We start from the raw sequence: 14,875 nt of genomic DNA on the forward strand, positions 1-14,875 counted from the left end.
ACCTATGTGAAATGCACAGCTTCCTAACAAAATATGAATTATCAAAACTTACAAAAGCAAGCAGAAAACCCAACAACACAATAACCAAAGTTAAAAAAAAGGGAAAGAAAATTAAAGCAGATGCCAAAGACCTACATCCTCAAAACAGGCACTATAAAAAACTGAGGCAGTTTTTTAAGAGTTCTAATAAACAAACTATTCCAAAGCATAGAAAGGTATGAGGAACTACATAAGCCAAGGCTCAACTTAACCCCATGCTAGAGCCAGGTAAAAATGGCAAAGAAAAAAAATTATTGACCATTCACACTTCAGCACAGTTGTAAAATTCTTAAGTAAAACTTAAAAATAAAACGGTATGAAAAAAAGTAACATCAAGTTTATCTCAGAAACGCATCCTTATCAATGCGATTCGCTATCTTAACTGGGTAAAATAAAATGACAGCATAAACTCAACAAACTAGTTGACCACATATCCATGGATCAAATTTCTTAGCTAAGTATAGGAGAGCTACCTTAACCTGATGAAGAGGATTGGTAGTAAAATGAATATTAGATGCATTAAAACATGTAAAAATATATACACTATCACTAGGAGTAATCAATACTACATCAGAGGTACCAGCCAATGTATTAGCCAAAAGTAAAAATAAACAAAAGAAGAAAAATAGAAAAGTTAAAAGACTGGACAAGGTGACACAACTATCATTAGTTACATATGATTTGATTTTCTGGAAGAAAATATTCAACAGAATCAACCGACAAACTAGTGAAACTAGTAAGAGAGGTATTATAAAGCTATATAATGCAATACATTACTTCCACAGAAACTGGAAAAAATACATCAATAGAATGCAATATGTAAATTCAAAAACCAACCCAAAACATTTGTACATGATAAAAGCATTTCAAATTAAAAAAAGCACACACTAATCCACAGATGGGCTGGAACAGGCTGCCCCTTTGAGTGTGGTGGGGGTGAAGGAATGGGAGAGGGTAAAAACATTCATCTCTACCCCATGACATCAACAATGCATTGTAAGTAGGTGTTTTTTTTTTGTTTTTTTAAGATTTAAACATGAGATTCAAACAGATATACGTATAAGAGAATATACAAGGGAGTATACCAATGACACTGGGGTAAGAAAGGCCTTAAAGTACAAAACGAAAAGACAAGAAGGAAAAGATTGATAAAACAGACAATATCCCCCTGAGAAATGACACTATTAACAAAGTTAAAACTAAACTGTGAGAAAGATTTACTGTATATATTAATATATGTTAAACAAAAGAATACATAGACTATGTATGTAAAGCTCATTCAAAAAGAGAGGAAAGCTTAATAGCAAAACAGGCAAAGGATATACACGCCATGTTCTGTATCCATGGGTTCCGCATCAATGACATCAATGACATCCAGGAGTTTAACCAAGAACAGATCAAAAATATTTTTTTAAATGTTACATTGTTGCTAACGTGTGTAGTTAGGCCTATCATGGCTGTGTCTGTACTGAGCATGTACAGATTTTCTTTGCCATTATTCCCTAAACAATAGTGTAACAACTATTTACACAGCATTTACATTATATCAGGTATTATAACTAATCTAGAAATGATTTAAAACTATAGGAAGGATATGCATAGGTGATATGCAAATACTATGCCATTTTATATAAGAGACTTGAGCATCCTAGAATTTTGGTATTCTCAGGGGTCCTGGAGCCACGCCTTCCCTGGAGCCAAGAGAGAACTGTATAGGCAGATAATTTAAGGAAAAAAAATTGGCTAATAAACAAATGAAAGTATGTTCTGTTTCACGGAAATTTTAAATTAAAACAAGATGATTGTCATAAATCAGACTGGAAAAAATTAAAAGTTTGATAATATCAAGTCTGGTAAAGGTGTAGAAAAATAGTGACTATGCTCTGCTTTTTCAATTAAAAGAAGATATATGTAAGTAAATGAACTGAAAGGGTTCTAACAAAGACACATCTAACTGATGAAGTAGCTAGTTTGGGGAGTTTGTGGAACAGGTAGCAAAACACTAAGATTGGGAATAAAATAGAAAAGAAATTTATATCTTCATTTAACATGCATTCACAAATATTTATTTAGTGTTTAATATATGCCAGGCTTTGTTATATGCACTGGATATATGGAGCAAACAAAACAGAGGAAGGACTCTGTTTTTATTAAGCTTCCTTTTCTAGAAAGGAAGAGGCAGGCTCTAAACATGTGAGCCAGCAAATAATTAAAATAGTTTTCATTTTAAATTAACTTCAAAAATTAGTAATTACTAGGAAAAATAAAACATGATCATATTTATTCTGAAATATATTGGTCTTGGACAAAGAAAAATGTATTCATGCACTGCCTGTGAAATAGAAACAGTAATTTTCAAAACTTTATCTTCTGTATAATAAATAGTTTACACTTAGGAAATTTATGTACATAATATTTAAACTTTGAAATGCCTGGATAAATATTCCTAAAAGGCCAAATCCAGCAATGAATGACCAGAAAACGTGTTTAATACGAGAAACAGATATCTGGTGATATGCCTATGTATCCACTGTGGCACCAAGTGGAGGGTAGTGCCTTGTGTCTGTTCCTCAGAGATGGAGCTAAAAGCCATACTGAGCTTCAGGAAGCAGTGAGTAAGCTACACAGGTCTTGAGAAAGAGGCAGTAGAGGGCCCCTGAGGCCAAACTCAGGCACTCACTGGGCAAAGGAGACTGTCTGAATATGCCCCTCCATTAACAACCTGCCTCTCCTTTCCTCCCACTCAAAGCACCACCCACCCTCAACACACACTGTTGTGCAAAGTTCCTTCCACACAACCAAGGAGAAGAGCTGCAGAGCCCAAGGCTGTGGGGTTGACAGAACTTCTAAACCAAAGAACCTTAGGTGGATGTATGGTAAGATAACTTTCAGGTTTTCAAAAATAGACGCCAGTCTGTCTAAGTCCTAAATACTTGCATAATGCCACGCATAAAAATGTCCCCTATATTTTGAAGGGGAAAAAAGACCTTTGGCTATTATGGTCTTGTGGTTCATTTGATAAGAAAAGATAACCTCAAATATTGGTACTTTGGAAGTTATATTGTATTTGATTAAAATATTCTGTAGAAGGCTGAAGCATGGTAACTCATTTCTTTTCAGGTTACCCACAGTCCTTTCAGCAGAAATATAAATGTGAATAGTACTCTTCGTGGTTTGGAACTTTTCTCTTATTTTCATTCTAAAATTTGAAATGTAAAAACACAGATTTATAAGTCTAGTTAAACAAGAAGCAGTTTCCAAAATTAAAAAAGCTACTCCACTTTTTAATTTATCATTAATATTTGTCAAAAGTATACTCACATATATATTTTACATATTATTTAATTTGCTAAAAATTCTATTCCATTCAGTTAACCTGAAAAGAATAAATTATATGAAATGTGATATTCGAAGATTCTTAATTAATTATACAGGACAACTACAAACATTAAAACATAGCCCATTAAATAAACTCTGTATTTGTCTAAAGCAACAACAGACTCTAAAGAACCATTATTCTTTTAGGATACTCATGTCCACATCTGCCTACTACAAAACACATGTTCAAGGCATGAACATCCAAAAAAAAGTGAAACTTCCCTTAAAACAAGTGTGTTTATTTGAACACACATTTTCAGAACCAAATCAACAAGTGTTTTACAGGTTCACACTCATAAGGGATCACATGTGTGTTTATTTGAATGTAATCTCATTGAAATAAACACAGCTGCGTTTATTTCAACGTGTGAGAATCAAGATCTACACGTTTGTGCAAAAATGAATCATGAAACCATTGCTTCGTGCATGGAAATGTGACTAGGAAACAGCACACAGCACAATCACTTCTTCAAACACATCACTGAGAATTAAATCTATAGCTAAAAAATATTTCAGGAAAAGGGACAATTCAATATCCCCAAAACGCACTCACAAATATCAATATATACTGTCAAGCATTAAAGTATTTCCTTTATATTTCATTTGAAAAAATTAACAACAAAAAATGAAAACAATGATAATTAACAAATATGTGTGAACCCACTACCAAAATTTAACATTTTGTAGTATAGTTGACCCTTGAACACCAGGGACTTAAATGTATGGGTTCATCTACAGGTTGGTTTTTTCAATAACTACTGTGAATGTATTTTCTCTTAATATTTTCTTAAAATTATTTGCTTTTCTCTAGCTTACTTTATTTTAAGAATATGGTACATAATACATGAAACACAAAATATATGTCAATCAACTGCTTTATCGGTAAGATAAGCAGGCTATATTAGTAGTGAGTTTTAAGGGAGTCAAAAGTTATATGCAAATTTTTGACTGTGCAGGAGATAGGCATTAGCACCCATAATCCAAGTTTTGTTCAAGGGTCAACTGCATATACTTAAGATCTTTTTTAAAAAAATTAAAACACAATGTAAATAAAATTGACATCCTCCCATTTTTTTCTCCATGGTCCCATTCATCTTCATCCCTTCGTCCTCAGTGGTAGACATTGTCATAAATTTGAGCTAAACAATGCATACTATGGTTTTGGATGTTTACTAAAACATGAAAGATAAAAAGTAAAAACTATTCTGTGATTTGGTTTTTGTCTGCCAACACTGTTTTTGATATTAATCCATACTAATTCACTTCATTCATTTGAACTGGTTCACATTTCTTCCATCATGTTGAATACACCATAATGTATCCATTTCCCTACTGGTAGCCAATAATACGTTTCCAGTTTTCCCCATTACAAATCAATTTTGCTATGAATGCCCTTATACGTGTGCCCTTGTGCAGATGCTTGACAGTTTCTCTAGGGTATGACTAGATTTAGAATTACAATATTTCTCAACTTTTGCTAGATATTGACAAATTTCTCTCTTGGTTAAATGGTTGTGTCAAATTGTAGTTTGATTTAGAATGGGTTCTATATAATCAGGACAATCTGTCCCAAGTATAGTGTTCAAGAAATTGGTTTCTAAAATGGCAAAATTTCATTTATTTCACAAGTTACCACACCTAAGATACAGACTGCAGACTTTCGCATTCTTGCTTGGTCCACTTAGGTAGTTAGTGCAGTGGTTCTCAATCAGGTGATTTTTGTCCCTGGGAGACATTTTGATTGTCAGGACTAGGAGAATGGTATCAGCATCTCATGGTTTGGAGGCCAGGGCTATCTCACTATTCCCAGTACTGCCTTTTGAAGAACAGAATCCCCACCTAGTTTGTTCCAATATAACTTCATTTTCACTCCTTAGCCAAATATAAATTCCAGAAACTTTTGGCCTATGAAATCATTCTTTAAATAATAAGCAGTGACACCAAGTGGAAATGTTTGCTGACATCACAAACAGTTCGACTCAGAATAAAGAAAATGAGCTATAGCATATAATGACATTCTATAGTTCCATTAATCAGAGTATTTTTAACATCTCTTTCTGAAGTAACTACTATACATATCTAAACGGAAAGAACTGGAAATACAACTAAATCTAAGTTTCGTGAATAATCAGAAAGAAATCTTACCTGATTTCCTAGTTGACTTAGTATCTTGGCTGAAATGTTTGCCTTTTCTTTTATTTATAAATCTAAGCTACAGCAAGGAAGATTTTTAAGCTGGACTATTTAATTACCTCTTTTGGAAAAAAAAATAAGACAGAAGATAAAAAGATACTATCTAGAAATTGCTGAAAAGACACATTTACTTTTGACTGAGATTTTTGAGGATTTTCTTTTCATTTTTCCAACTACCCTGAATCAGAAAGCAGTAAGAGGTTTAACTTTCTCTCAATTTAATATGCAAAGTGTAACTTCATTATTCATTTGGAGGCCAGATGTGTCACTATATTAAAAAATCTGAACAAGAAATTAAAAGACCAAGAATTTTATTCCTAATACTGACTCTCTCTTCTTACTGCCATCCTTGGCGATTTTATCAGACCTTGTGGCTTTCAATAATTGCCTCTACAATAACATCTTATAAAATCTACATATCCATCCCTGAGCTTGAGTTCAGCATTTCCAGCTACTTGCTTGACATCTCCACATGGAATGCCCTTTACCAAACTCCATAATCCTGAACCTGTGCTCCTGACCTGAACGGCACTTTTTATAAACACTCTCAAACACATTCCATCACTGAAGCTCCATCCATGTGCGAAAGGACCAGCACCCCCTTAGGCAGGTAGCTTCTACAATGGCTTGCTCACCTGTATTCCCTCAACTCCCTGTACTGCTTCACCTGTAGTATCTTTTCTATCCATTTCTTCTCTTCCAATTTAACTGCCACAGACAAGGGCAGGTCTTAGTTTATCATGTACACTGATTGCTTCCAGACTTGTCTCCCTTTCTGCTTATCCCCAGTTTTTCCTAAAATTCACTCTACACATCTGTCATCATATTAATCTATAGTACAGTTCTGACTACATCTCTTCCCAGACTAAAAACCTTCACATTTTGCATCTAAGGATATCCATGACCTGGCCTCAAACCAATGTTGAATGACTTTTCTCCCAGAAACTCCTTGATAAGCCAAATCTTAGCCAAACAGAATAAACTAGTTTTCTATATACAAATCCATACTTGCATGCCACTGTGCCTTTTCTCAGGCTATTCCTTCTACCTAGAAAGCCTCTTACATAAATTGTACATGTCCAGATCTTCTCCTACTTCAAGGAATAACCAAATGACACCCCTTTCATGAAGGCTTCTGTTTTCCTCAATCAGAAGCAGCTCTCTCCTCTAAATTGTCTCTTGTTCATTTACATCCATGCTGTTATTGCTATTGGTGTTCTGACCACAGGAGACAGTATGGCTAATAATTAGGAAGATGGACTCTGGAGCCAGACTACCATAGTTCAAATTCAACTACCAGCTGTGGAAGTTTGAGCTAGTTACCTAGCTTCCCTGTACCTCAGTGTAGTGGATGCTGGGATGTCCCACCCAAATCCGCTTTAGGCCAGCTTACCCACTGCCCAGCTTGAGTGCTGTACGCTCAAAACTGCACAAGAGCTACCTTCTGAGAGAGTCTTGGAAATTATACCTTTCCCTTTCTGTCCCCCAAGACAGTGCCACCCATTCCCATCCAATGCTTGATGATCGAAGTGGCCCCCTTTGTTGCCATTCACGCTCTAGAACTCCTTGAAGGATGCCACTGAGGCTAAATTTTTAGCAAAACCCACATCTTTACCTGGCTTCTTCTTGAGTGGTTCTCAAGTTTTAATATCAATCAGAATCACCTGAGAGATTAGTTAAACCACAGGCTGCTGCCCAACTCACCCAAGTTTCCGATTCAGGGTTCCTGAGTGAGACCTGTGAAAATGTATTTCTAACAGGTGATGTTAACACTGCTGGTCCAAGGACCAATGCCCTCCCCTATCCTGCTTTCCTCCCCTGCTCAGATTCTCCCTGATCCCTCCCTCAGTAAATCACCAGCACAAGAATCTGCATCTCAGACTCTGCTTCTAGGGAACCCGACCTAAAACACACAGCTTCTTCATGTATAAAACAGGCACATTATTAATTAAGTCAAATGATTACTGTAAATATAAAATCAGATAAATAAGCTTAGAATAGCAACTAGCACATAAAAAGCTCTTAACAAGTACTAGTTACCATCATCGGCTCCCCTAATACTACTGAACATTTATTGAGCAAAGGGTCTATTCCTTAGCCAACTCTGTATCATCTATATTACCTAACACCAATACCTACAATTAAAATCAATCTAGCGGGCTTAATGTATTGTGCATTGCACTAGATACACTAACTAAAATTTGGTCTTTCCTGATAGAAAGCTTTAATATCTACTCTGAAAGAATCTGGAGGAAAACAGAGGTACAACACTTACAGGTGCAGGCAAAGTTCATGAAAGAATTCGAGAAATGGGAATAAAAAGCTGAGAGTGCGTCATCAGTGGAATTCCTGGAGGGTGACTACTCCAAAGGAAAGTGTCAAATGTTATCCTGAAAAGGATGTTAAGGGAACTAAATGGTAGACCACATACATGAATAAAGCCTTACAACAAAATAGATTATCAGGAAAAACAATGAATGTGAATAAAACTTAGATTTCCTGATCACAAATCTATTGTTTAACTTAATAAACTATTCACAATTAGAGCAGCAGAAATTTGGGGGTTTTTAGGTGAATAGTGGGCATTAACCAACTTCTCTAATTAATGTTGGGCTTTAGCTAAAGAAAGTCCATTAACATCTCTAGCCGTTTTGCACAGCTATGTTGATTAAGCCCACAACTCTCAAAATGGAATAATCATGCTACAGCCACTGCCACCATCCCTGGGGAATGCATAGAGTGGTATAACAAGTCAAGGCATAAAATTAAAAAAGTAAATATCAATTTTCTTGATAGTTTCAAATACTACTTCTGTTAAAAAACATAGGCATATTCTTGATAGATGTGTGGATTACACCAGATAAAGCATTCAAAAAATGTAAACAAATCTGAGCTTCTGGTAGCACAATTTGGTCTATGATCCCTGACTTCATAAGAATATGACTATTTTTATCTGCTATTCAGGAATTTTAGAAGAAAATTCTGAGACACGGAGCACGAAGAAAACCAAACATTCCTCTGATTCTGGCTTCCATGTTTAAGAGAAAGCTCCATAATCTAACCAAATGCTTGGTTCCTTAAAATTTTCCAACATCTTCATTGGTTATTTTATATAAATAAGAGTCTTTTCCGGCAATTTAAATGGGTGACCTGGTAGGATTACCACTTAAGGCTGGCCTGTACCTTAAGACATATTTCCTAAAGCAAGCTCTTCAAAAGAAATACTAGAAAAATCACAACCACAGTAACCCCAGTGGGACAGCCCTGCTGGTTCTGTTAATTAAAAGAATAACTGCAGAAAGTTACCAGATACCTGTAAAGCTGTTAAATACCCAGCATTTACATGTAATATTCCCTAACTGGGAGAAGGGCTCTGAAAGTTTGTTCAGCAAAATGGTCTGGATCAAGGCCAATCTCTAAAACAGCATCTAATCCAAAAAATAAATACACATATACAAAATTATGAACATGATATGAGCAATTTTTTATATAATAATAAGCATATCAATCTGTTCAATAAACATCTACTGAATCAGAGTTGAATAGGCAGTGGATTCTATTAACCAATAATTTTCTAAAATGAAAAGCAAAGTCATATCTTGAAGAAACTTGGCAGGATAGCAACAAAGAGTGATATAATACCAAAGCATGTGAGCAACAGAGCTGAGCAGGCCCTGACCCAATCAGGACAGTACTGGATCTGACAGTAGAGACAAGGGCTTGTTGTGGAAGAACATAGCTTGTTCCTCTGACATCAACCTAACAAGATTATGGACAAGCTCCAAAACCTCTTACTTGCTATAATGCCCCATTATTTTTCTATCATAAATTTATATATTTTTGTAAAAATGCCTGTTTTCTCTTTTTATCTTCTCTTGGGACAATATTTAATAATATTTTTGCCCTATGTTTAAGATCGGAATGTTTATAGGAAGGGGAGGTATTTGTCTAGAAATTTTTAGGACTATTATAAATTATTGCTCATTCAAATTCATGAGAATTTGAGTCAATAATCCTTTGCTGGATTCATGATTTCAAAGACTTAACCAAAGATGCTCTGAGCATTCAAAAACAGAGCCTCCTTCAATGACAGCAATCCATCCCAGCAGTGTTTCAGATGTCCTTCCTTGGGACTTTAACCTTCTTTCTAACCTAGAGATGCCTATTGTATTTCCGAAAGATAAACATCACATTCTTAAACATGAGTGGGATGGTATTTGGGGTTCAGTTTCTGCTTTTTGATAAGTAATTTTTTTGTTGGACTTCTATCATTACAGCAGAGAGGTGATTATAGTAGTCGATGTCTTCTTGAAAAAGTTAACAAGCTTTTTCCAGATTCTTTAATAAAGAGCCTAAGTTGTGTAGATTATTTTGACCTCTGTACATCACTTTTGCTGTGCTAAAGTGCTCCTGGAAATCTGTAAATTCCCTTGTGAGCTGGGCATATCTAAAACCTTAAACCAGGGGGCAAACACAAGAAAAGCATGCCAACTATATTGCAGATGACCCTTGACAACAGGAATTTCAACTGCATGAATCCACCACTTACATGAGAAATCTTTTCAATAAATATACACCTGGCCCTCTGTATTTCTGGGTGTCACATTCTCGAATTCAACCAACTGGGGATTGAAAACATTTTTGATCCACAGCTGGGAAACTGTGGATGCGAAGAGCCAACTGTATACATTGTTCTATGCTATTTTATATAAAGGACTTGAGCACTCTCGATTTTGGTATCGGTGGGGGATCCAGGAAACAATTCTCTCTGGAACAATTTTCCTTCTGGCTATTGTTTTCTTGTCTTCACCTCAGCTTCTAAAACGCAGCTTCTAAAATTCCAAAGTCTCTCCTCATTCATGCTACCCTTATAGGCACAACACTCATCTACCTAGTCTATCTTTTAGTCTGGCATTAAAATTCACATGCCTAGATTATTAGCCATAATCACTTGGAAGCCTGGGGGAAAGTGGAGACTTGAACTCAGACTCTAGAGTCATAAGGACAAGAATTCATATCCCTAAGCACAGAAGCAGCTAGGTGGTCTTCGCAGGCAAAATGGGGAATAATAATATCTATCTCAGTATAATTGTAAAGATTAAACAAAATGATTTAAAATATCTATCACACGTCTGGTACATAATGCTTGATACACAGTAGAAATTATTATAAATACAGAAGAATTCATAAAAATGGTTAAATCCATCAGTATAACACAGCGAGGATTTTCATCACTCATTTTGATGGGATGTCTAAATATCAAATAAGTCAAACTTATTGAACAGACTGACCAGTCTATTCAAATTCAGCAAATTTAGCAGATCCTTACCAACCTGGGGGTCACTGTTACTCCAAAATAATCTTTCTGAAGTAAGAATTTTTTCCTTAGAAAGTCAAATGGAGTACAGCATTGAAAAGGTGGCTAAAATGAGGTCTTTGCTACCTCAGCAAAAATGACTAAAAATGGCTTTGATCTATAAATCCCTAAATAATTGGAACTGCAGTGTCCTTAGAGATTGCAGATCTCCCTACCTCTCATCATGGTTGTAGAGACTAACTAAAATGTCCCTGTTCTTCAGACCTGAACAAGGGAAATACGAAGAAACCCAGATGAGAATTCATCATCTTACTTCAAGAGAAAGAAGCTTTATTTGGTGGAGATGAAGTTGGGGTGAGTCCTATTACCTTTTAATATTTTCACGTACACTTTCACGTACACATACGTTTTTACTGATTTGGGTGTTTAAAAAAAATTTAATTTTAATGATGATTTAGAGTATAGTCACTGATCTCACACTTTTCTAACTGTAATGTTGGAGTAATATCTATTTGTACTAAGCCCATAATGCCCGTTTTCTCTGCTACGATGGAAGCTGGCATTGGGGGTACCTATTTTTGTTAACTTTATATCCCCCAGGCTTAATATCATGCCTGTGAGGCAGTACCTCAACATGTTTGTTGACTGCATATAATGGTTTCTGTGATCATCCATTCACGAGTTTACTTCTGAATATAACAAGAGTTGTTTCAACTGCTTCTCTAACATTAGCAGAGGATCAGATCAAGTCCAAGGGCAATCTCTTAGCACACTAATGTCTCTCACAGCTGAAATAAACCTAGCAATTATTTACTGGGGGCATCATCTATGAGCCTTGCACTCTGCTCAGCAAAAGGCAATGTTCTGCACCAAAATTAACATGGGCCTTTCAGCATCCTATAAGAAAAAAGATACAAGTCAGAAACTTATGAAGAATATTAAATAACTTGAATTTTAAAATACTACATTAGTCAACGTTTCTGGGAGTTTCTTCTCCATGTGGCTCTAACAGGTCATAGGGTCACAAGGAGTTACCCTGGGAAGGACGTTGCTGATCATTCCTGGCCAGTCCCTATTTCATAGATGAGAAAACTTAGGCCTGTTGAAATAAAATGGCTGGCACAGGTTACAAACTTCAGTGGTGCACAAGCCAGGGATGGAATCTGGTCAGGGTTCATCAACTTTCAGGACTTACATCCTAACACACACTTATACTTATAAGGTCTATGATACTGAAAGAAAGGATCATACATATTACATCTTTATGTTATCTCTTCTTATCTTATACATTTATGCTAGGTGTGAAGGCAAAAGCTGATATAATTTGTCTGAAGAATACTTCTAACAAAAATGTATTATTCTAAATAAAGCTTAAAATATCATTACAATTCTAAATGTTTCTTTAAATGGGGGGTGGGGGGGACTTCCCTGAAATGCTTTCTTGGAAATCACTTTAAAAAACTGGTAATCATAAAGAATTTTCACATAAAAATCAACAAAGTGTTATCACTAGGCTACATTATTGATTCAAAATGCAGCATCAAATAAGTAACTGATATGTGGTTATTTCTGTATTTCCTCTCTCCTTTCCTGATCTGTATGTATGTATTTATAACACGGAATATACAAAGAGCCAAAAAGAACTATAAAAATATATTTATAGTATATAAAAATTGAACTCTGCTGTAAATTACTTAAACACTGATATAACTTTACTTAACATTCTTTTGCTTTCATGGTGTTTATAAGGGCTCTTGTGAGTATGACTTAGTGCTAAACTCTTGGAAAACTTGTTCAGTTAATATGATTTGATGTTTTCATTTTCTCAAAAGAGTTACTTCCTATAGCAAAAGGAAGCATTCAAAATCATTCCACTGAGCTACAGTTGAAGTAGTTTAGTGTGCTGTCAATTCAGCCTCTCAAATATCACTTGGCTCCATTCGTGGCCACCCTAGATGAGTTCCTAATTACTTCCGGTCTCTGATGCTCTAATAGTCTCATCACCTGATGCTCCTGCCACCTATTCCCCTGCTTCAATGTTACCTGCACAGAGTACAAAGGCTGCTTCAATGAACCTCCACTACTTGGCCTGGCAATTATGAGCCCTTCGGATTTGATCCATTATTACTCTGAAGCATAATTTCCTTTGCATTCGCCCTTTCCTAAAGGTCTATGGAATTCTCATTCTCTGGCCCACCCTTTACCAGAATCATCTTTTCTCCTTGTTTACTTCTGCAAGAAATATTTGACAGCATATTCTGTACCACCTGCTAAAAATACAAAACTAAATAACTTAATTTCCCCATGCTCAAAGGGTATGCCCAAGCCCCCTTTCAATCTTCAAGATCCATTTCAAGTTTCCATGAAGACTTTCCCAATAATGGAGCCAGATGTTACTGCTCCCTCATCTATCATTTTAGCATATTGTCTTTCCTCTCCTGAGTGACTAATCACCTTCTCCAAAAATCAACACCCAGGTGTTGAGCATCTACTATACCCAGGCATGTGCTAGCTTCTTCCCCTTGTGTTATCTCATTAATGTCTCATAAGGAGGTTATTTCTGTACTTCCTCTCCCTGTTGTATACACTTCTTGTGAGCAGGGATATCATTTTACCCACCCTATCCTCTTGGTAACATTCACAGGACCCAGAACATAGTAGATGCTCAATAAATATATGCTGAATGAACAGATGTATAAATAAATGTAAGAATAGGGGAGAAGGGACAATTTATTCTCTCATGAAAATGTTTGAAAAGTATTAGCTCAACACTTCTCCTTGTCTTGACTCTTTATAGATTATTTTAAAACTTAAATGTACCTTTCCATCCATTCCACTTTTTTTAAAAAAGGCAATTAAGAACAGCACACTTGTTAAGATGCTCTTCTTCTCAGTCTGGAAGGTATACTTACTAGCTCACTTGACTGCTATCAGGGAATTTCTAAGAAAAATCTTAAGAAAAGTATAAGTGAGCACTTTAGTTTCAAGGAATGCGCATGGTTTGCCCCTAATTCTGCCAACTACAGAGAAAGCCATCCAGAGTACCAGGCATCCTTTTCAAAGCATAATAGCAGATTCCCCAAAAGCCTGCCATCAGGTAGGAACTTCTAAATCACCTTCCATACTGAAAAGGAATGTTTCCGAGAGTGCCAGAGTACTCTAAAGACGTTCATGGAAGAGGACAGGGCCTTCCTAAAGTCAGCATCACACTCCTCATCTTTGTACGAACTCCTCTGGGACTTGCCCAGTTCCTTACAGAGGAAACCCCGCACTCTGTCTCTCTTTCGTTTTATTTTTCCTGTAATATATCACCATCTGACATTGCATACAACTTATTGTCTTTCTTCCCCAAACTAAAAGGTACCCTCACTTCCAGATATAATTTTTTAACCATATTATTATTATTGTTATAACCCCAGAGACTAGAAAAGAGCCTGGACCATAGGAGCTCAGTAAATGTTTGTTGAATGAATGTTATGATTTTTTTTTTTATCTTAAATGTATAATATTACCTGTTATCAGGATTCCACCTACCTCCAAGATAACCCCTTGTTTTCTGAACCTGTTTTTTTCATACACGAGTATAAATATAAAATTCTATGTGTTGCTTACAAATAGACAAATGAACACACACACAGATACACTCAATATATTTAACAGAGGCAAACGAATTTATATAGAGTATAAATTCACTGCTGTTAAGTGTGCAAAGCATTTGACTGCTTTACATAGGTTTTAGCTTCTAATTTCCAAAATGACTTTAAAAATAACTATTATTTTTCTTCTTTATAGATGAGAAAACTGGACTACCAAGAGGTTAAGTGCCTGGCCCAAACTCATACAGCTAAGATGTGGCACAGATGACATTCAAATGGGGCTTGTCTGACACTTGATAATACTTTTAAACCATGCTGCCTTCCAGGTGTGGCTAAGCACAGAACTCATTTT

General features: G+C 35.8%; 1 protein-coding gene across 10 annotated transcripts in view; it reads right to left on the reverse strand.

The window, feature by feature from the left end:
- BBX (BBX high mobility group box domain containing) overlaps positions 1-14,875 on the reverse strand; it is a 240,394-nt gene that overhangs the window by 202,458 nt on the left and 23,061 nt on the right. The window lies entirely within an intron of this gene.

Source organism: Rousettus aegyptiacus, unplaced genomic scaffold, assembly GCF_014176215.1.
Source record: "Rousettus aegyptiacus isolate mRouAeg1 unplaced genomic scaffold, mRouAeg1.p scaffold_m13_p_4, whole genome shotgun sequence".
NCBI classification, from domain to species: Eukaryota; Metazoa; Chordata; class Mammalia; order Chiroptera; family Pteropodidae; genus Rousettus; species Rousettus aegyptiacus.